This window comes from Bison bison, unplaced genomic scaffold, assembly GCF_000754665.1.
Source record: "Bison bison bison isolate TAMUID 2011002044 unplaced genomic scaffold, Bison_UMD1.0 scf7180017864079, whole genome shotgun sequence".
NCBI classification, from domain to species: Eukaryota; Metazoa; Chordata; class Mammalia; order Artiodactyla; family Bovidae; genus Bison; species Bison bison.
In genome coordinates, this window is record NW_011494651.1 from 1,248,173 (window position 1) to 1,251,122 (window position 2,950).

Here is a 2,950-nt window from a genome sequence, read left to right on the forward strand (position 1 = left end):
CAGAAGGAAACTGATTAGAAGCTAATGCCAGAAAGAAGCTTGTCTCTCCTGATAAAATGATACACTTCCTTTGGTGAGAAAACGGGCTGCATAAGTGATCCTAATCTGATCTTTACTTTGGCTGCCGAGAAACTCAAAAGTCAGGCTTAAGAGCAGGAATTACGCCACTCCAGGTTTCTGGTACAATTAATTATTCCTTCCTGGCTCAATGGTTTCCTAAAAAATTAAAAGAACAATATTTTCACTAGTCAAACACAACACCCACTTTCATTTAGCTCCCGTTTGATCTTTAGCAGCATGGATGTAGCTTTTACAGAGTCATAACTGCAATGTGAATCTATACATTCTCACCCAATCTTGTCCCCCCTCCCTCTTTCTACATAAATTAGTTCACAAAAATCATATTTCTAGCAAGGCATCATAGTTAGCCCTTTCAACAAAGGCACAATATTCTGTTGAATCACTATTAACATTGTTGAATTTAATCGTACATACCGGGCATAGGTTATTGTTGGACGTTGCGTTTTTTTCTAAATTTTCACTGTAATAAACAAGTCTGCTAATATAAAAATAAATAAGGGACTTCCCTGGTGGTCCAGTGGTTAAAACTTTGCCTTCCAATGAAGGGAGTGTGGGTTGGATCCCTGGTGAGGAAGCCAAGATCCCACATGCCTTGTGGCCAAAAAAACATTAAGAAATATAAGCAATATTGTAACAAAGACTTTAAAAATGGTTCACATAAAAAAAACCTTTAAAAAACAAAGGAATCAAAGTTATGAAAGACAAATACAAATATGAAAAATGTTCAAACTCTGTGTTAATTAAAAACATACATTGAAGCATCGAGACGCCTGTCCTTTCACCTGTGGAAATAGTCCAGACTGAACAAGGACATTAGTGCTGGAGAGGAAGTGCAGCAGCCCAAGGCCTGGCTCCCGTCTCTCTCCGGGGTGAATTACTCCAGGTCTGCGTGCAGCATCGGCCCTTCGAGGGCATCCACACTGGGAGTTGAGCCCAGAGCACACAGGTTTCACTGGAGCAGCGATTTGTAACCCCCAGCATTGGAATGATCTAAACATCCAACAGCAGGAAAGTGGTTCATCTGTAAACGAACCGGACTCTGCGCATCTACAACAAACACGACACTGGAATCAACTTGCAACAACACAGACAGACCTAGAGACGATCGTGGAAGCACACGTGTGTGCAACCTGTTCACTATTCATTGGCTAGACGTACAACGCAGGTTTCCAATAAGGAGGGGACGGTTTATGCTATAGTGTTTGGAGGAAAACAAAACCTTTCCAGCCCAGGACTGGAAGTCGGTCAGCCTGGAGTCAGAACCCACAGCCACCAGTCACTGGTCACGAGAATCTGACCAACGACCTCACCTTTCTGAGCCTTGGTCTTCTCATCTGTAGAATGGGGGTACTAAAGCACCTCCCAGGGCTGTTGTGAATATTAATAAAATAACAGACAAGCCTATAATCTGCTGCAAACACATTTTTTTTCTGGTTCTCTAACGTCCTTCCAGGACAACCTGATTCTCCCATGGCTTAAAAACATCAAATTAATGTTAAAGTAGTAACGGGTCTCCATCTGCCTCAAGCTTAAAGCTCCCATATCCCCATATCCACTACCTTCGGGACTTTACCAGACCAGCTTTGTGGGCTTCAGGGACCCGCACCATCCAGCCAAAATGGACCAGGTCATCTTCCTAAGCTGCCCGGAGTTTCTGCTGCCCCCACGCCTTTGTAGACATGACCCCCTCTGCCCAGGAAACCATTCTCACGCTGCTGCTCATCTTTCAAGGGCCGGTCCCATGCCTTTCATGTGGTTTTCCTGGCTCTCTGCAAATCTCAGACTGGAGAGGCACCCTGTGCGGGGAATGAGTGCCGTGTCTCTCTGTCTTTGATGTTTAAATCTAACATTCATTCAGAAAAGGGCACGTATCAGTCAGTGAACAGCCTGATAAAATCTCACAAACTGAACCCTACCTTGAACAAACGCAGAGATTAAAAATACATCCTAACCAGCCCCCCTCCCTAAAGAGCCACCTCAGGCCCCCTCTGGTCCCTAACCTATCACTCTCCTGACTTGTAACTTGTTCCTGTCTTCGTGACATCTTGCAGGAAGTGTCCTTCAGCATCTGACTCCACAGTGGCTCCTGTCTGAGAGCCTTCCAGACAGGTTGTCGAGCCCTCCCTTCTCAGGGCTGCGTAGTGCTCCACACGGACTGCCCAGTGCCTTCATTCTGCTGCGGCTGAGCTCGGCCCTTCCCTGTTGGAAGCTGTCCTGAACTGCCCAGCAATGAGCACTCTGGTCCATGACTTTGTCTCAGTGCCCACAGCATATGCCTTTCTGCTTGGTATAAAACTGAGTGGGACTCCTCGGTCAGGGAACCCCGACGCTTAGCTAAGGGTGTCCCTGTGGGTCTCATCCCACTGCTCCCATCTCGCACGTCTTTGTTCTTCTTATTCTTTTAAATAATTCTATTTCTGAGCTCAGCAGACTAATTCATCCTCAGTAACCACTGACTGGTTGCAGCCATGAATTTCCTACACAGAGTGGCTCTTGCAGGCCCAGCTCAAAGGCTGCTTCCTACTCAGCAAAAAGAAATCTCTTTCTCACCCGAGCTTGGGTGCCCCGGATTCATCACCCTCCACGGGCGTTGGGATGCTGGTGGAGTCAGCCCAACGGGCGGTCCCCTGAGGGCAGAGCCAGGTGGCAGTCTGGGGCACTCCTGAGGTTGACCACAGACCTGCAGAGTGCCCGGCGACCCGCGCGCAGGACGGGGAGGGAAACCAGCAGACTTGTGGGTTCCGGGCAACACTCGGGGCCGAGTCCCGCAGGGGGCTCCCCGAATGGACCGCCCTTATTTCCCCTCAAAAGGCGCCTCTGATTCTGGGGACCCCTCGCTGCCTGAGGCAGGGTTCCCCCCACCCGCGCT